Here is a 21,141-nt window from a genome sequence, read left to right on the forward strand (position 1 = left end):
GTACATATTCTTATTTTAAGCTTCTTCACGAAAATATTTCCTCTGTTTTTGTATTTCAATTTATTTGACCTTGCAGTGTTGAAACTCTCAAGAATTCTAATATATTTAAGAGATTGCTCTGAGAATCTCAAAAGAACCCACACAAAGTTTATCCAAAACATAAAATTCAAAAGAATTAAAGTTCGCAACCACTTCAAGGCAGCAAATCATAAGTCCAAAATATTTGTTTATTTTTTGAGCAATTGTCTTACATTATTAAAAATGACAACCACAAGCCATTAATAAAAAATACATGTCTGTCAATCAGTCATAATTATTAATGTTTCATTTTGAAGTTTCAATGACTTCCATATATACAAAAGCTATCTAGAAGATATTCTGCGAGGGTGTAAAGTGTATATCGTGTATGGCCAAACTGCTGCTGCACCCACTTTAACCAACGCATTCCACACCAACTAAAAAAAAATCAATCTTTTATTTGCTCTCGGTGTTCTTTTGACAGTACACATTTTCTTACAAATCAAAACTAGGTAACTGATTAATCGATTATACTCGTATAAGTACCTTCTATCAATTCTGTGCTCATCTTTTAAAGCAGGCAGCGGCACTGATATTCCGTCGCCACTTTGCCGTCGTCGTCGTCGCGTCGCGTCATTCACTGACATTTAATGCCAAAGGTGTCACGATAATGACATAGAATAGGCTTGGCCGCACATGCACTCGCGTTCACTCGTCGCTCACAAAGTGTGAATATTATTTTTGTTATTTCTGACAAAAATAAAATGCATCAGGTGGTGCCAAAGCCGGAGGGTATCCGATGTACTTGCATGTGACCATTTTGATGAAATTAATTGCCATGTTTAAAATACAGCTTTTTGGATTTAAAATGAGCTTCAAAAGTCTTATATATGAAGATCTAAGAAAATCGGTTAGTGACTTCTACTTCAATAAATGTACTGTGTATGGCCAGCTAATGGTTTGGTTACTTCATAAGATTTGCATAAACAATGTGAAGAGTTTCAAGAACTTCAACTTCGTGACTAGAATTTTTGATTTGAAGATTGCTGTTTTTATTCCCGCGATGCTGCTGCCAACGACGCGACATCGAACGGCCGCCAGCGGTAGCTATATACTCGTAGCAAAACGTGTTGTGGAGTAAAGTTGAAGATAGAGTGTAGAGAAGTGCATACCATATCATAACTCTTCATGATTTGATATTCATGTCAAGTGAATCCAAGCTTCTATAACGGCTACAAAACTGGCGCCCAACAAAACTGTGAATCATCGTAAACCTATCTATCACACGAAATCCAAAGTAGTTAACTTTTGATTTAAGATTCATATACACATTTATTCATTTGACATTAAGAACTGTCAAGTTTATTACAAGAACCAATATTATCACACTTTTATGACCCCTCTTCCTATTTTGATACAATTGACCTAATTTATATTAACTGTACAGTTTGTCTCCAGACTTTCTTTTGTCGATCACTTAAAACGAACAAACTTCATTCCATGATAAAAATGATGATTAATTTCAGTAGGTACCTACCCTAGTATTTTTTCAATTTAGAACCCAGCGCGGCGTTGTGGTAGTTTTTTGTGTCATCTTGGTCGTCATCGTCGTTGCCATCACAATAGGCTGTCAAATTAAGTGAACTTAATAAGTCTGTCATCCATCTGTCAGACATCTTATATTGATGCACTGATCGCACTGCTGACAAAGAGGTTAATTTTTTGTGATTGTTTGGTTGTGCTTTTGTGGGATGAAAAAGACTTTGATGACAATATTGACATTCTAGACTAAAAGAAGAGACCATTTTGAGCTGTCATGATTCTTGATCATGATTGCAATTGATTGACTCCACTGAAGTTGTCAATTTGTTCATCTGCTTTTTTCCGCAACCCGCACACAAAAAGAACATGTGTGTCCTTCAAAAAAATTCTGCACCACATACTGTCAACAGTCAACTTCTCCTTATTCACCACTCTTCGTGAACTCAACTTAATTTGCAGTGATTGTTGTCAATTAATTTTGAGTTGAGCTATTTTGACATTTGGTGTCCCGGAACGCACAGTTCTGCTCTTTTTGTTTTTCTTATAAACTTGGAATGTCGGCAAAAGTGAATTATGCTGTCTTGTGTCTCCAGCCCAACAACTAGTGCGGCAAAAAGTGGCAAATAAGAGGAATCATTGTATATGTTCGAAAAATAGCAATGCGTGCGGTATTGGTTTTATGCGGAGTTTACATTGAAGCACGTTTGATGAACGTCAATTAAAAATTGCGGTATGGTGTAATTGAGAGTGTAATTTTTTTTAATTATTTTGCGAGAATATTTTCACCTTGTGTGCCATAAAAGGGATGCAAAACAATTTAATTGAAACTTAAAGAATTTTATCAACACAGAATCGAAAAAGGAGAACAAAAATCAAGAAACTATTAAGTTTAGTTCAGAAGAAATTACTGTCAAACTGGATTTAGACGAGGAGATTTTTCTTTTGACGTTTGCGAAGAATGAGGAAAAAGATGTTGATATATTGAGGCAATATTTGCTAACGGGTTAAACTTGACATTTTTTCGTGTTCATTTTCGTAAAAGACAAATTTTGTTTTTGTTAGAAATATAGCGTTTTTATAATTTCTACTCTTGAAACTTATGTTGCATGGAAAATGCAACCATTACTTCAAAAAGCATTTGAATAATTGAATGCAAAGCTAACTCTGTAATAAATTTAGGGGAAACAAATGTTTCGTTATTTTAATTTTGAAGGAATAGTAAACTTATACTTTCGTGTAGTACTTTTTCAAGAAATTTTAATTGGGAACAACTTTCAATTACTTGAAAATTTGTAACAACACCACTTTCTTAATTAAAATGGTTTCAATCAAACGAAGGAAATAAAAGAAATAAATTAAACAATTCAATTCAAGAGGAAATATGCAAATTTTTGAAATTCTTTTTTGTTTCAAAAGCTGCATTGATTTATATACAAGACAATGCACTCTAAAAATTTTCTGGACCACATTCATTTAGGAATGCTTCCAGTTGTAACTGCAAACTAAAAACTGACCACTGAGCTTGAAATTTGTATTCATTTGCATAATAGTGAAAGGAAATCATGCAAAAGTTACTAAAACAAAAAAGACTTCAAAATGAATGAAGCTCTTGGTAAAAGAGTAAAACTTTTATAAATTGGATGTAAGGGAAAAAGAATTAATTGAATTTATGAATATGCAAAAATGTGAAAAATTTGCATTAATAATAAATTTACTATATTGTGATAAATGATGTCTTAAAAGGTTTTATTTTTTTTTCTTTCTCATGTCTAATTCAATTTAGCTGAACTGAACTTGAGTTTAAACCAAGTTTTTGATTAAGATGATGGTGAATAAGTTTATACTGGAATTGTTGCTAGTAGAACTTTGAGGAATTTTATTTTTTTGTCATTAAAATAAGCGGAAGTCAAATTTTCTCCCACTGACTCCTGAGCAATTAGGCTACGTTCAGACGGCGACTATTCTATTCGATTTTTTCACGTATGCGGTTTTATCGAATGATGAACGACACAATATAAAGATAAGCGCTACTAAACATGTATACGATAAAAATACATTCGAGATTTATCGAATCGTAGTGACAAGTTCGTACGGTATACGGAAACAAATATTTCACGAATACGGGATTTTCGCGGATGGGCTTCGTGTGAACGCACAAATATAACACTTGCTTCCACTCCTCTATTCAATAAAATCCCGTATACGGTATACGAGAAAAATATGGTCGTCTGAACGTAGCCTTATTGTTATTAATAATTTACGGGAAATTTTAGCAACTAGAAAATCATTCTGAATTAAAATACTGAAAAAGTTTTATGATAAAAGGTTTTCCAATAGGGACGGATTGATTTTGACAGCTCGTAGCTGCCATGTTGTTTCTTTTATTTTCTGTCAAATTCAAAATCATCATGTCAAATTATTAAAATGGGCGTTCTCCTTGCGACCTTTTTATGAGGTATAAGGTCGATCTTCTAAGTCGGCTATTCAACGCCAAATTCTAGTCCATCAAAACAGTGAACAATCAGCCAGCGCACTTACGTCAACGGAACGCAAGATATACCAAAAATATCACCGCTGTTTGTAAAAGTGCGCAGCAGAATCTGAATCTGTCATGATGGTAAGTGCGTTCCACTGTAATGCTAGAGGTCTTGGGTTTGATCCCCACCTGTGCCATCTAAAGATTTTTTTACGAGTACTGCCTTTTGCGAGGAATTGACAAATCATCTATCAAGAGTAATTCTTGTCATGAAAAGATGCTTTTTAAATTAAAACTGTAGGTCTCCTCCATACCTGACAACAGTACTCGAACATAGGAATGGTTGAGAGTTGTAAGTCACTAGGCCCTATTTCTATTCTATGAAACCAAATCCAGGAAAATTGGAAGTTGATACACATTTTGGTCAAAAAATTATCTTGTGGATCAATGGGTACGTAAATAAGTAAAATCCCAGGGTTTGAAATGACATCAATATTTCGTCAATGGTAATCGCTGTCGATGATCACCAACTAATTGTGGCCTGAATTGCATAGAATGGAGACACCGGAGACATAAAGTTTCAGCAGGATGGCGCTACGTGCCACACAGCTCAAGACAAAATCAATATGAATACGGTTTCAGGGTAAAGTTACCTTGCGTCGAAAAGCCGTGAATTGTCCTCCAAGGTGGGATGATTTCACTACTTTAGAGTTTTTCTTTTGGGCCTTTACTAAGTCGCAGGTCTAAAATCGACAGTGTTAAATGTAAAAACCTTTTTAAGACAAACAAATTTCACGATTTCTAACATTGAGTTTGTAAGGAATACACAAGTTAATATATGACATATTGCCCCATAAAAAAAATCCATTGGAGTTAAGACCGGGGAACGTGGTGTATGCGGTCGCCAGATGGATGAGCTTTCAGGTTCGGTAAAAAGAAATTCGTTATCAGGCGTCGGTAATTGTCACGATTGACATTAGTCGTCTGGCCCCGATCAATCTCGAAAATAGGAATGGCCCAGTTTTCCTTCCGTTGATAAGATGAACCAGTTACCCTTCGGCAATGCAATAGCTTTTGGTGTTTCAGCCGAGGGTTATGGATTCTTGGAGGCCAGTAACAGTAATTTTGTACACTAACGTGCCCGTTTAAATGAAAACGAGCTTGGTCGCTCCAAAAAATTGGATTAACAGGTTGAAAAGGCTTCAACACCGTCTCACAAACGTTTTTGAGTGAAACAAAATGACTTTCTTTGAGTTCTTGAATGATTTTAATTTTGAATGGATGGTATCCTTTTTTAAAATTGTATGAATAATCGCTCTTGTAAGTTCCAGTAAGGCTGTCCTTTTCCGTATCGAAAGTCGTGGATTTTTACGTTAACTCTCTTTAACCACCTCAATGTTTTCGGCAGTGCGTGAAGATCGATTGGGCTCTGGCCGTGGAGTGTTCATCGCCGAAGGAATTGCGCGGAAGTTGGAAGTGTGAACAAAACTATCGACGCGCAGTACGTACAAATCGCTTCTCTTGGAAAATGCCTCGATGGAGAAAGCGCGATGCTCACTTGACCAGTTTGACATATTGACTCAAAAATTTTGCACGATCACTTATTCCAATGACACCATTCCCTCCACCTCCCTCCCCCACATACCGTTTATTACTTTATTACTTTTTGAAAAAATCGTATTTAAAAACATAAATCTGCCAAAAGTCACCCTGTAGTATTTAAGGAACCATATCTACTGGGAATACTCTTTACTCCAACTTTTCCTGTAGGATATATTTCTTCGTATTCTTCAAAACTGCATTCTGGGATCAATGAACGGTCATAGCTCATAAATTAGCAGAAACTTCCGCATTCACATTTATCAAATTGAATAGGTAGAAATACTTTTTTATTTTTATTAAAATGACCTACATACCAAACATAAAAACCACATTCAGTTCAATGTCTTCAATTTTATTTTATATTATATCCTATCCATGCTAATTTCACCTCTTCCAATCATTTATTATCATTTGTATACCTATAAAGTTTTATCCCTTTGATGTGCTTTGCCATAAAAAAAAACCTATAAAATACTCTTTCATCCACAGAAAGTCGGTTTTTATTTAAGGTATGTCTGTTCCTATATAGTGAATCCATTACAGAGAGTTCCCTTTAAAACATTCTCATTGAACACGACCGCGACTGCAACAACGTCAACGAAGCAACAACGACGGTGACGGAAAAAATGGCGATGGACTTGATGTTGATGGCATAGAAAAAGAAAAGGGGAACACATAAAGCATCTTTCTTTCTCTCTGTACTTTGTGTCTGTCCTATACCCTAACGCAAAAATCTAACCGCACAAATTCTTTATAGCGACTTTAGTTAAATGCAAAAATTAGAAAATAAAGAAAATCATACGAGAAACAAAAGGTACACCGCCATGCCATCATCATCAAAGTATCAAAGCTAAATTCTGCTTCTATAATAAATTTATCATAAAACCCCAATTCAAAAAGTGCATATAGACTCGTACTTCATCGAAAGACACACACGTACCGCATCACTTATGCTTGAATCATATAAATACTTTTAGTCGAAGAGTCTATCTTTTATAAGTCTATAAGTCTCAAGAGTTTCTTTTTTGTTTTCGGGGACTTCAGTATACTCGGATCGGGCCCTAAACAAAACATAACTATCTCTCAATCGTTCTTTCACAGCCATTATCTTCATCTTCTTGCGAATTTCTGCATTTATGGGATCATGATATGAAAATAGTCTGAGAAATATGGTTTCGAAAATTAATCAATTAAGGGAGGTCTTGAAAGCAGGAGTTGAGTCACATAAATTTAAGTAAGTTGAAAGAATATTTGTTGCAAAAAGACCTTTTAAAAATATGCTATTGCTAATAAAATGTAAGTTCTAGGCTATTTGGTAAACATAATTATAAAATACAAAATTTGTCACTTATGCATATTAAAGCTCTAATCACTACCTTTAAAAATAATATACGTATTATTATTTCATCCTCTCCCGTTTTCCAATCGCTGTGAATCCATTTGACAGTTTTGTTTTTGATTAATTTTACAAAACCTCTTCCTGGATTTTTGATAAAAAACAAAAACAAAATTCCAAATCAAAAATATGTCCCGACCATTTTGAAGCTAAAATGTCATCTATTCATATGCAATTTAAATTTTGCCAACACATGGTCCCGTGGTTGAGATTCTTGGGAATCCGTTTTGCTGCTTAAATGAATCAAAAAAAAAAAAAACTATCTACGCCAAAAATAATAATTTCTCAAATAAAACCAAGTTTTTCAAATTGAATATTATGCCGTGTCTATTTTCAACACAGTACACATATTAAAGGTAATATCTTTAAGGTTTTAATTTTTGCTCACTTCTGCGCATCTGTCAAAATAAAGTAAAATGGCGGCCGCTGGAGACACTTTTCTTGTTTTCATGTGAGAAGTGCGTACAATTCGGGAGTTTATTTAAAGTTGCGGTGTGAATTAATATAAATTCTAACTTATTTAATTAAAAAAGTAAAATAAAAACAATTTATAAATATGAGGTGTGCAGTTTTTGGTTGTAACTCGAACAACAACAAGAAAAATTCAGAGAATAAAATAAGTTTTTTTAATTTTCCTAAAAATGGAAATTTGTGTAAACAGTGGGTGTTTTTATGCCGCAGAAGTGACAAGTTCAAGCCTAAAAATTCTCGGATTTGCAGCAAACATTTTCAAGAAATTGATTTTGTTCCAAAGAACGAGATTTTGGAAGAGCATGGCTTTTCACAGCCTATTCGCTTGAAAACAAATGTGATTCCTTCGCTTTGTTTGCCTTTTGAGAATGAGAAAGAACCTACTTTGCGTGAAATCAGGATGATACAAAAAGCCAGGCAAGTTTTACAAAGCAAATAAGATATTTTAAAATATCTATTTACCAACAAAATATAAAAAAATTATTCTCAATTATTGCAGAACTGAAAATCAAACTCTTAAGGAAATAAATTTTAATACTGAGGAAAATGTTGTTGCAAATAGTTCATCTGCTTCAAATCTGGACGCAACTCATCTAACTCCAACGATTGGCTATGGTTTTATCGAAGCAGGCCCGGAAACATCTTCGGTTGTCATTGCCAGTCATGATTTGGAAAATGAAGAAGGAATAGTAACACCTTTTTTTGGCAGTTCCACATTGGTTACAACAGGAACACAAACCGAAACTTTGTGTGTAAATCGTGGTACACAAACAGGGGTTTCTTCTTCCCAATATGGTACACAGACTGATACTACCTACACAGACACTCAGTAAGTAATATTATTAATTTAAAAATGTATTTTGTCATGAGCTGGTTCTTTTTTCTTATGTTATTAAAAAGAAGAGAAACTTCTAGGCTGAAAAGGAAAAATTGGAAGAAGGGACAGCTTATGAATACAATGGGAAGGATATTCACGAAAGGCCAACTGAAAAAAATGGAACGCCCATCAAAAAGAATGAGGTGGTCGGAAGAAGACATTTCCAATGCTATAACAGTACATGCTGCAGGTCCCCGATCATACCGACTGCTACTGAAAAAAGGCTTTCCATTCCCAGCAGTCATAACCTTAAAAAAATGGTGTGCCAAAATAGAATTGTACCCCGGTATAATTAACTGCGTTCTGAAGATCATCAAAAAAGTTGAAATGGAGCCTTTCGACAAAATTTGCGTTCTGTCTTTCGATGAAATGAAAGTGAAAGAAAAAATATGCTACGACAAAAAAAAGGACGAAACCTTAAAGGCAGCAAAATATGTCCAAGTTGCGATGATACGTGGTTTATTCGGAAATTGGAAGCAGCCAATATATTACGATTTTGACAGGAAAATGACTGAATCCTTACTGTTCAGCATTATCAACGCCGTTCAAAGCTGTGGATTCGATGTTGTGGCAATGGTTTGTGATCTCGGAGGAACAAACCAAGGATTGTTAAAAGAGCTTAACATCTCAGTTCAGCAATCTTCCTTTCCTAATCCAGCTGACGCAACTAAGAAGATTTATGTTTTCGCCGATGTACCACATCTGCTGAAATTGATACGAAACAATTTTGTCGACAGCGATGGTTTTGTTATAGATGATAGGCTGATTCATAAGGGCATCATAGAGGAGCTTGTATCGCAAACAAACGATAAGTCTGATCTCTCTGTGGCGTACAAAATCTCGGCGTCAAATTTGAATGTAAGAGGTGCAGAACGTCAAAAGGTGAAATTAGCTGCAAAACTTTTTTCGCATACCATCTCGCAAGCATTGATCCGCGCTGGCAGTTTGGGAGTGCTACAATCCGAAAATTGGCTGAAGTGCTCAGAATTTTTTAAGCAGGTTTGTCTTTAATAATCCTTTTTAATTTTTTTTTTACAAAATTTAAATTAAATGCGTCTTAGGTAAACGATTGGTTTGACTGCTTAAATGTAAGATCACCGTTCAAAGACAGCCGGGAACGAGTTCAGGGATTCGGTCTTTCGGAATCATTACAATTCGACATTATTGACAAAATGTCTGAAACAATTTTGAATATGCGGGTTAAAGGAAAGTCCAAAATGATGCCGTTTCAAAAAGGTACTTGTTGCATTTTTGACATTCTTGTGTATTTCTTATACTCAATACTATTTTTGGATAGGTATTTTGATGACCAACAACTCCTTGAAGCAACTTCATGCCGACCTAAGATCCAGACCTGAATTTAAATATTTGTTGACATACAGGCTCAACCAAGACGTTTTGGAAAACTTTTTCGGAGTAATTCGTTCCAAGGGGGGCTTACATGATCATCCAGATCGTTTGGAGTTCATGTACCGACTTCGGTCATACATTCTTGGACGAAATGAGGGCAGCCTATCGACGAATGGTAAGGAAAGTCTATTTAAATATAATATTTGTATTATAATAAACTTTCTTGCAGGAAATACTATGGTTGATGACACTCCAGATATGGAAATAGCCGAAAGCCTGAGCACTGATCTATTCGGATCATTAGATCAGCAAGTAAGTGCTGATCCTGGTCCTGAAGAGTTGGAGTCCTTGCAGTATGATGGCCTGGAGCATTTAGCGGGCTACATATGCAAACGAGTAAAGGACCCTGCGTTAATAGTTGAACATTCTGTGGTTAACACTCAACGGGACACTTCATTTACTTGGACCAACCAATTGAGTGAAGGGTTTTTACACAAGCCCAATGATAAAATGATGTTTGTTATGCAGCAAATGGAAGACATTTTCAACACTACCAACGGAGAAGAAATAGTGTTTTGCTCTAATTATATAGAGAATCTCATCAGTAAAACAAGCAACATAGACTGTGAAAAAAAAATAAAACAGATATTCTTTCGCTCTCGTATGTATTTTAGAATAAAATACCTAAATAAACAGATCGAAGACTTTGCAAGACAAAGAAAAAGAAAAATTAATAAAACAATAAAATAATTTGATCAAAAATATTTCGATTGTTTTTTTATTGAGAATTGTGGCTTATAGGTGTTTGTAAGTATAACGTGGCAATAAGTAATTTTCGTCACTGTCATCCAAATACAAATTTATCACAAAAAGATATATGCACATAGTAAAAAATCGATGCGTCGAATTTGTTTATCTTGGTCCAACACACTTGTCGAGCTCCAAATGGTCTAGTGGCATCAAGCACAGCTCCTGGACGGCGGATGAACGTTGCAGTACCCGCTTCAGCTGATGTCAGTCAGTGTATTTGCCATTTTCATCACCTATTTTTTTTAATTGAAAATACATTATTTCGACTTATTTTAAAGGATATTTTTGAAATAACTTACTTCGATCTCATCATATGCTTGTCCCTTGTTGAATTCATGCAAGCCACCTAATGCAGCAACACTGAAATAGCCCTGAAGTAATACGAGCTGAAATAACGTGTCCCAAAGGAACAGGTTTATTCGCAGGATTGTCAAAGTCAATAATCGATGTTCCCCAAGGAGATTCTTCATACAGCAGGCGAATGTCTTTCAGGCGATAGAACGGAACACCCATACCGATCTAAAAAAAAAACAATTTTTGTAAACAATCTAACTTTTAGAATAATATAACCATTTCAAAACAAGGATGCTCTACTTGAAACCTTGGATTCAGTTCTAGAAAAAAGTATTTACCCGAAGTATCATACAGGTATTCCACAGTTCTTGCATTCACATAGCCCACCATTTTTGCTAAACGATTGTGGGTGCTTCTTCTATAATCTTTTGGTGGCGTCGCTGTATAGAACAATCACGACCGAACAAACTAATGGCATTGTCATATTGATCAGCTTATAATTGAACCTGGATATGTCTAGCAACACGCGCCAACTTCATAACAAAAATTAGCAAACCAGGAACTTCAGCCTGAACTTGACGGAACAAGGCGGGAAATTCTTCAGCGGTGTCTGCCCACCGAATACCTTTGCCTCAACCACTTTCAGATGCTTTAATCATGACAGGAAAGTCTGAAAGAGGAAATTACACGAATTTTAAAAATGAATTCATGATCGGTCGTTCACAACTTACCAATTTTCGCAACACCAGCTATTCCCTGTTCAAAATTATTCACACAGCCACGATTGAACAGATCAGTAGAAATTTTAATTTTGTTTCCAGGGTATTGGGCTTTTAGCTCAGAACCCGACCACGGAAGAGTTGGAATGCCGCAGTCTGTGCAACAATTGACGATACAACTTCGTCACCAAGAGCCCACACAGCTCTCTCAGGTGGCCCAAGAAACACTAGGCCCTCTTTGTGCAGTAATTCTGGAAGTTTTGGGTTCTCCAAAGCATGTCCGATTATTTTAATGTATAGATTGATTATTGCTAATCTTGAATGTTAACAAAATCGTTTTATTATTGTATTTTTAAATCGAATTCATTTTATTTACCTTCAAAATAAGAATTTCGTGAAATTTGGTAGTCCATCTGTGTTGAAATTCTTGTCTTCCTGGCTTATTCACAAGCTGCCTATAGGCATATCCTTTAACTCGAATCTATTGCTTTTCTATACGAAAATATAACATACAAAGTAAGAAAAAATATTCTATTAATACTTACGTTTAAATTGTTTCTTTTATTTTGTGATTTTGTTTTCGGGTTGCTTGAATTTTATAAAAATAAAACAAAACAAATTCTTTTCCCATACATTTTAGTTGATTTATTTCACAGCACAACAGATTCATGTCTCTCATTTCCGCCATTTTTAATTTGAGCTGCCAAAGTGACAGATCAGATTTTGACAACCTGCGCAATATATTACCTGCTATATGTGTACTGTGTATTTTCAACGCTTTGTAAATTTTGTACAATTACTTTCAAAAAGTATTTATTTGGCATCATTTACGTAAAATACTTTCAATTTTTCATTAAGTTAAGGGTTTTCTAATAAAGGGGTTTCTGAATTTTAGCTCGGGTTGAACTGTAACTCAAAATGTCACTATTTTTTGTGGTGAATTTTGAAGATTTCAAATGTCTATGCGTTCAATTTTTCATTTTTAGTAATGACGTAGTTTTTCACCTTTTGATAATTGACAAGTACATAAAGACAACGTCATTACTAAAAATAAAAAAGTAAATGCTTAAACATTTGAAAACTTCAAAATTCAACACAAAAATAGTAAAATTGAAATGAAACAGTTCAGTCCGAGCTAAAGTTCAGTTCACTTGTTTTTCTCAAAACGTCAGCTAAAATCTGATTTAAATTTTGAAAGAAGAACGTTTGGTAGAATTAAAATTTGAAAAAAGAACGTTTCGTAGAAAATAAAAATAAAATCGCCGAGCGATCTATCAGTCCGCTTAATTTTGACAGTTTTTTTTTAATTCAGCGCAGAACCTGAACTGTCACACAACAATATGTGCTTCTTTTTTACCTCCGAACATTCCAAACTTCAAATTTGTGTTCCTTTTTTGATTCTTATAGTGTTTTGAAATGTGCTCTATAAAATCAGAATAAAGAAACTTAGCAGGCCGAGTTGAATGCTGAACACAAGCATCAGAATCTTCACCCTCAGTTGCTTCCAAAAATAAATTGGGTTCTTGCTTGATTACAATTAGTATTTCCATTTTATTTTGAGCTTTTGATCTTAATCATGTTTCTATATGAGAAAATGACAAAGTAAACTCACAAATGTCAAAAAGTGACAGCCGAATGCGACCCCATAGGAAGTTATTGTAATGGGTCCGATTTATCCAATTAAAAATTTTGACATTTCTCGACGTTTCAATGTCCCTCGAGTAGAAATAAAAGATTTTTATAAAGATGTATCTGCGTGCGTGTGTACGTACTTTTGTGACGTCCAAGCTCAAGAGCCAGAAGAGATATCGACTTCAAATAAATTTTGCTATACAGATAATAAGGCAGAAAGATGCATTAAGGGTTCTCAAGAAAATTGCATGGGTGGTTTTTTAACTATAGCAGTTTAAAAAGAAGGTGAAAAATTTGGTTAAACCTAAATATCTCATGAACCAAAAACGCTTGGGACTTGAATTATATTGTATATAATATAATTGTAACGTGACATCAATCAAGTTTATTTTTTGTAAAAAAAATCCAATTAACGGTATTTTTATAAATAAAAAAAAAATGGGAAAAAAATGTGACACCTCGAAAATTTTACGAAAACAAAATGGTTTTATTTCCAAAATAATTTTGTGCAACGAAAAATAACGTTTTTAACATCTGGTTAGATTTTGAGAAAAATCGAATTGACAGTTTTTTTATAAAAAAAAAACCTAAGAAAAATTACTCAAAGTTGGTAAAAATTGAATTTCGACTTAATTATCTTTTCAAAAACTTTATATTATTTATAAAAGTTGGTAAAAATTGATTTTCGACTCAAATATCTTTTCAAAAATTTGAGATTATGGCTCTCAACTAATTTTCACTTATAAGAAATATCGTTTGCAACATTCGGACAAATTTTGAGAAAAATTTTATTGACAGTTTTTTTTATAAAAAATAAAAACCTGAAATGAAGCATACTAAAACTTTATTTTCGACTCAAATTGCTTTTCAAAAATTAAGAATTCATTTCACAGAAAATATTGATTGCGATATTCAGTACTTTTTTTTTATAAAAATCCAACAGTCCGTTTTTTTATAAAGAAAAAAGTAAAATCTACAAAAAATAGTACGCAAATTGGTAAAAATTGATGTTCGATTCTTGAAGTTTCTTAAATTAATTTGATTCATCCAATTTGTAAAAATTTAAGAAATCCTACTAAAAATTGGTAAAAATTTGTTTTCTTTGTATGAAAAATTTTTGTGTTGTGATAATTTAAGAAAATTTAAGAATAGTTCAATTGACAACTTTCTTAAACTAACACGAAAACCAACAAACTTTTAAGCAAGACAAATCGACAGACGGGATGGGAAGTTATCAGCCTCTTTTTGGGTTTTAATATCAAATCCATAATTCGTATTGGAAAACCTTGTAGAATATCTATTAGCAAATCGAACGTACTCGAAACTTAACAGAACTGCACTGAACGCATTCATCCGATGAAATTCAAGTTTCCACCATTTTGTGTTATTTGACTGCGTTGTCAAAACAAACAGAGCCAAGTGCATTTAGTTAAGGTTTGTTTGATTTATAAACCTCTTTGCATTTTTAATTCTAAAAAAAAGTTAAAAACATGAGTTGCTAATACAAAAAACATCATCGTCTGGAACGGCCTTTGAACTTCTATTAAATAAAACAAAACAACATAACAAAAACAGATTCTTTTGAGACTTTTATTGCACTAAAACCAATGTAACACCAGGTTTTTGGCTAATCTGATCTGACAACCACAACAACGAACGTAGGCAACGAAATGCGCCTTTCTTATAGTGTGAATGCGCATTGTGTAATATTGTGAATGAAAATCGCGTTCTATGAACATGCCCCAGCAGCGATGTCTATAATGAGGTTTTCCTGCAGAAACTCTATTCTCTATTTTAGCTGGAACTAAGAAGACGTTAAAGAAGTGTTTATTTTAGGACTTTTTGCTTGTATCCTATTTCTTTCTTTTTTTCTCTTCTAAAAATATCTTGACAAGTTGACTTTTCAGTGCAGGGGTTAATTTCTTGTGCAATGTGCACCATGATCTTTCAGTAAACAAACAAAAAAGAAGAAAACTAGAAAAAGTAAACAAAAATAGAATTTCAAAAAAGGAAAAACACTTTGAATCCGTTGAAGAGATTCAACTCTTCCTTTTCTTAACCGTATCTATAACCATTGCCAGGGCTAGAACCCTTACACTTCACATTCAAATCTTCACACATCATTCTGTCCTCGCGTCACTGCCAAAGAGTAGCTAGCTGTCATTTGAGTTTATTTGGCTTTCACATGATTGGTATTCATAGCGTACTCAGTGAGTGGGACAAAGGATTCAAGATTTGTCTGCTTCTTCTTCTGCGACGCGTTGTCATAAGGCCTCCGTCAGCCCCGTTGTAGTCGTAAAGTCTTCGTCGTAACGTCGTTGTCGCCTCTGTCTGGTCACCAGATGGTCTTGACTTGACTATCATCCACCGTTTGGAACGTCGTCCTATGACACCTGATTGTTGTTTGGCAAAAAGGAAATCCTTTTCTTCTTTTCAATCTCAAGTAGAAGTGTTATTCTAAGGCGTTATTGTGAATCTCATCACTTATGCAGTAAGAAGAATCAGAAAAACATAAACCAAAACAAAAACAGGACAAACTTTTTTGTCGCTGTCAATGGTGGTAACGTGACTGAAGATGAAGATGAAAAGTAGTTAAAGGTATAAACACATGAGCTTGGATGAAAATGTTAATAATGAATGAATTTGAATAAATATTTGTTCACGAGGTAGGTACATAGATAAATGATGGTGATGAGATGAAGATGAATATGGATATGAATGACAGAAGAGTGTGACAATGAAAAATATACTTGCATAGAGATGTCACTTTTCTCATCGTGAACATCAAGCTGAAATTGACCATCGAAATGTGTGAGAAAATTTTATAATTACCAATGTCAATGTAAACGAACCTACTTTAGTTTGACATATGCAATGTATGATTGACAAAGGAGCCATTGAACATGTCAATGGCATAACGGTGAGAATTTTGATGAAGTGTCAAGCTGCTTCCTCGTCAGGAAGCCTATATCCACCTACATTTTTTGATTGAAGTGGTTTCTTTGAAGTAAAACAATAAACAATGTCTTAAGACTCATCAAAACAAGGTCCTAAGGCAAATAAACGGACTTGAAATGTATGTTTATACATTTTCAATAGGGTAGGTCAATGATCAATTATTATCAATGACAGTTTGGGTGAAATATGAAGTCTTTCAAATGGCTTTCAAATAGTGACTTGATTGGATTCGTTTTTTTTAAAGACTTTAAGCTAAAGGCCTATACAAATTCTCATACAAAATGTTAATTTTGCTTGTCTATCAATCAATGACATTTTGCTCTAACTTTTAAGATCTTTGATTAAGTATCGTAGTAGTAACCGTGTAATGATGGTTATAGCTCGTAGGACTGTCATTGGTTTGATCCTTGCCTGTGCCACCTTAAGAACGGATACTGCCTCTTGCGAGCAATTGACAAATCCCTTAAAGAGTAATGACTAAATCACAATAACGTTTCATCTTCGGTTACGGTGGGCATGCTTCAAGGTTGCTTTGAATGACATTTATATTATTTCATCCCTCCAAAGAGCAAATATTTTGTTTGTTGACATTTTTTTACAACTGTTGAGCTGTCAGACAAAGCAAATGTTCAGATAATTGAACTAGAGCTTCATTACAACATTTCGTTCTTTTCTTTACGATTGTCAAACGAAACGTGAGGTCATTTGGCATAAAAACTGTAGTTGCCCCCCCCCCCATTACACTTTTTGACATTTATTGCATCAAGAAATTGAAAGTAATTATGAAAATTGTTAATTTTTAAAATGCAAAATTGCGTATACGAACCCAATAAAACCTTGTAGCACATTCTAAGTTTTATGACAATTTATAACATATTTAAAATGTTAATGGCATAAAAATGGATACAATTTGACACATGACAAGCTGGCAAACATCTTGTGAATTAACATAAAGGCATCAGGAACTAGGTATAGGTATATGTATTACCCCTTGTAGCACATTCTAATTCATTGCCAATACCTTATAAATCTTTTGCTTTTCAATACCTTTTAAAGAAATCAAATTATTCTAGCTATCCTCACCTCTTCTGATCCTATCTTGTTTTCCCAACACAAATTTTCCTTGGTCTTCCAGAATTGTATCTATCGTAAGCAATCAAGAAGAACACGCCAAATAAAAAGTATCCTTCTCACACATCTTTAATATAATTTCTTTTGCCATCATCTGAAAATAGAAAAACAAAAATAAAAACGAACATTTCCCTTAGGCTAATTATAGACGCTAACCTCGAAAGGAATTTTTCTATTTCCAAACCAATCATTTGACAAAGAAGGAGGTGCAAGGCCCCCAGACTTCAGGCTCCAACATAATATACTCCTCTCATAAGCTGTACATACAGATACCTCTCCATAGTCCATAATAATAATAAAGCAACTTGTCTGCTGTCTGCAGATGAATTTTCCGCCAGCATGCGAAAACGAATCCCTCATCAACTTGGCTATACGACGACGTTCATAAAGCTAACCTAAGCACAATAAGATCAAAAAAAAAAGAGTCTAAGTCTCAGGGTTTATTATATTATTTGTGCGAAGTGAAGTAACGTATAGATATCGTATAAGAAGGTGCACGCGTGCGCTCAACTGGAGTAATGTCTTACAGGCTAGGCGCCAGTATTAATTTTCCACTTAGATTCGTTCGATGGAATTCCTAAACATAATTCATATGCAATTAACAATTGGCTATGCGGGTTCGAGCTGTCTTCAGATATACACGCCTTGAATCCATACATTCCAGTTTCTAAACACGACCGAAGTGATGTGATGACGACGAGGACGATTACTTCGACGACGACGACGTTAAGTCGTCCTCAATGCGACTACGACGTTAAAAGCGACATCGACAACAACGCATGGTTCCAGCCTACGACCTTTTACACGTCGCGGTCGCGTACGGACAAATGATTTTCATGTACAAGCACTTTGCGCTCCAAGAAAGAATATTAAGGCTTGGCTACATTCTATTCTAAGACTGAAATTGCATACCAAATCGAATTGGTTCCATCACGTTGTTGAGGGGTACCTAACCTAATAGAATTTTTCCTTGGAACAGCCTCTAGCTCTGATATGGGGAAGAACCAAGAAGGGCTTTGTCGCTTTAAGCTGTGACGATACGATGACGATGGCTGTTGCATATTAACATTATAATATAATCTCTGGAGGCTGGTCGGGTGCATCCCTAAAATTATCATAGCCAAGCATGTGTCCAACAATGTCCAAAGACGAACAAATCTGGTGTGTAAGGTGTCCTAGGTCCATTCCATTCGACAGTTTCCGTCGTGGTGTCCAGTTGAAGTGGTTATTGCACTCTCCAGCACGAGCATCACAGCCTCAAGTACCAGCACCAGCTCCAGACAAGGTTCAGAGCCGAGAAAGAGAGGCGGCAAGCATGTCATTACGGATGATGGTGGAATATAATTTTATTTATTTATGCGTGATGTGTAGCTATCCGTATCCGAAAGGTTGTTTTTGGTTGATGACGAAAGTGGGATGCAAATCTCGGTCCAGACCATCAGAGTCCGGTAGTAATTGTAGGTTTTACATGCGACGAGAGACAGGACAGTTAAAGGTACACCTAGACACGCAGCGATCTGTCTCGAAAGAGAGTTCTGTTTTGTAGCCGTATTGTCCAGACATATGCAAATTCGTTTGGGATTTGTTTGATTTTAAATTTGTATGTTCAGACTCTCAGAGTTTGCCGGAAGATTGTTTTCAATCATCCAAGACAGCATCACATCGTAGAAGTGACGTTGGACCGTTTAAAAGGTTGACAAGTTGCACACTTGACATATACTTGATGTGTACAATATTTACAGCAGGCAAATTTTCTTCCTCCAAGATTCTGGAAAGAGATTGTCATTCATTAAAATAGAAAGAATATTTCCAAGAATTCAATTGTTATGTAGGCAAGATGAGCACGTTTGAAAGAGACACAAACGATGTCCGAAATTACAGAAAATGAACAGCATGATTAACTGTCAGTATTTTAGTGGCTTCTTAACATAAAAAAACGAACTGTCCCTCTACTTTCCAGCCGAGGTACTAATTTTCGATACAAGTCGGTCTGACCAAAACATCAAACCGACATTCTTTCCAATTTCAATCAAAACTTCGTTGAGTCATCACCAACTGACATTTTGACATAACTAATGCCAAATAAACATTGATCTAAATGTCATTTGTGTCACTTCTGTAAATCAAGATTACACGAGCACATTCCAAAATATTCTCTTCCAATCTTCACACATTCCACAAGTTCATTCATTTTCCAAACTAAAATGGATACTACCAAACTACCTTACCTACTGCTTTATAATTTTTCTTAAAACCTTTTGACGTTTAAATTTTATTACATAATCCCAGAATGCGTCACGTTTTCGTAACATTAGGCACCTACATCAGCATCGCTAATGGTTTATAAAATATCATTTTCTGCTGCACTTTTACTTTCATTCTTATTTTATTGTGTGGTTTTGTTTAGTAGCGCAGATATAAAAATATACTTTAAATATCCACCACATGAATTTATTATATCATATTCTCATTCGTTTTAGCTTACGAAAAAAATCGTGCCCTTTCAGGAGATTTCAAATTTCAAATTTTATAAAATATTTGACAGCTCGCCACTGAATGGCTTACAATAATAATATTGATTACCTACTCCTGCTTTCAAATATAGACTAGACCGAAATCGAGGTATACAAATTTTGAAGTAAATAAAGTTCGGTTTCGGTTCCGTATATGCATTTTATGTATAGAAGGTATATGTATCATTACTCTCGTCGTTGTCGTTGTCTAAGTTCGTCGTCGTTCCAGCAGTCACGGTGACAGCCATAGTCAGATCAATGGCTATTGTCTCTCCGACGACGACGTCAGTAAAGACTTTTTTCGACTCTTTCTTTTCTTTTGTAAAAATGCATATATCATAATCTTTTTTTTCTTGTTCTGTGTTTCTTTATGTCAATTCTCATTTTTCGTTGAATTATTGCCAAATAATCAACACACATATTAAAATATACTTATTTCACTTTCTAAACGTGCATCGAGATCGAGACGCCCTCTACTTTCGATCCCTCTGTCGAACCGAAACTGAGCTGTCATCTTAAATGATGGGTGATACACAAAGAAAGGGCCAAGTGCAAATGTCACATCCACATATTAACCATCACCACTCAACTACACAACAACAGCAATAAGAACAACCATTTTCACCAAGTTGTCGCCAGATTTTTGGTATCCCTTTAGATATATATGGGCGCCTGACATTTGCAATCTGCATTTTAGTGTGTCTCGCTTGAATTGTCAGATTTTAACCATAATTAATTTGGTCAGCTTTCTTTTCTTTCATATAAAGATATTTTTATATTTTTTTCTTTTTTTGTTGTTGATGATGATTTCTTAACGAAACTTTTGTTGCATGTTCACATGCACCCAAGAAAGTATCAAGTGCATAAGATTATACGATACGAGTTCCTATAATACGTGCGAGCTGTCAAAATGACAAATATTTACAATGTTCATTGGTGGCGGATTGAGATTGAGATGGATTTTTATTTTCTTCTTTTTTCTTTAATTTTAGGCCTGCTTTCTTTGTGTATTCAGGGTGAGTGTATAGAATATGTATGACGTTATTGGGAAATGAAACAAAAAGTGAAAGATCTGTTTGATTTAACACCTACAATTTTATGGGAGAAAGAAATATAGGATGAAAAGGTTTGGTTTTTATATGTGTGAATTTTTGATTGTTTGGTTTATTTTTGGTTAAATCTTTTATTCATAAGTTAAATCTTGAATGAAGTTTTGAAAAAAAAAAGATGTAATCATAGCTTTATAACACCTCGTATAGTGCAACTTATAGCTAATGTGTTAGAATTATGTTTAAAATTATTCACAACTTGTGGTGACAATTTGACAGTTTCATTTTCATAGGTACAAATTA

At 34.6% G+C, this 21,141-nt stretch overlaps 1 protein-coding gene and 1 long non-coding RNA gene across 2 annotated transcripts in view; one reads left to right on the plus strand and one right to left on the minus strand.

The window, feature by feature from the left end:
- LOC129952814 (uncharacterized) overlaps window positions 1-21,141 on the plus strand; it is a 178,309-nt gene that overhangs the window by 137,028 nt on the left and 20,140 nt on the right. The gene's annotated exons all lie outside the window — the stretch shown is intronic.
- LOC129952816 (uncharacterized) lies at window positions 10,503-12,313 on the minus strand. The gene is made up of 6 exons (XR_008782394.1): window positions 12,101-12,313; window positions 11,932-12,047; window positions 11,568-11,871; window positions 11,175-11,506; window positions 10,842-11,061; window positions 10,503-10,775 (listed from the first exon to the last, which is right to left on the minus strand). It is a non-coding gene; the product is annotated as an uncharacterized LOC129952816 (long non-coding RNA).

Source organism: Eupeodes corollae, chromosome 3 (genome assembly GCF_945859685.1).
Source record: "Eupeodes corollae chromosome 3, idEupCoro1.1, whole genome shotgun sequence".
NCBI classification, from domain to species: domain Eukaryota; kingdom Metazoa; phylum Arthropoda; class Insecta; order Diptera; family Syrphidae; genus Eupeodes; species Eupeodes corollae.